This window comes from Podarcis erhardii, assembly GCF_964252035.2.
Source record: "Podarcis erhardii genome assembly, chromosome: 7".
NCBI lineage: Eukaryota > Metazoa > Chordata > Lepidosauria > Squamata > Lacertidae > Podarcis > Podarcis erhardii.
In genome coordinates, this window is record NC_138511.1 from 3,013,444 (window position 1) to 3,013,892 (window position 449).

Below are 449 nucleotides of genomic sequence, written 5' to 3' on the forward strand. Positions count from 1 at the left end.
TGACAGTGACAAAGTATACCACCAGGGATGGGGAAGATTTGAAGTGAAGTGGCAGGCTGGAAGTGTGTTGCTAAACATCACCCCCCCCCCAGCTGCTTCCACTAACCCACATTTCTCACACAGAGCTTACTTCTAGTCTTGGGACCCGGCCTGCAATCCCTGGAGGGAAGGTGGGATACAAATGTGATACCTATCACAGGCTGCTTCCAGATGAGCTGTTTACTCAGCATTCACCCTGATTTGTTTGCACAAAGTTTGCAGCGAGTTTAGATGACACCGGCGATTTAAACTGAGCATTTGTTCTGATGGGTTTGCCTCGAAGCATGTTTCCCTGGCCTACCCCATCATTTTCCTTATTGCAAAAAGTTTGATTGGGGAGGGGGAATTGCCCCTCCATCGAGGGTGTCACTGAATAGTTTTGTAAGCAGTGGGAGAAGGCAGTGGAGAGT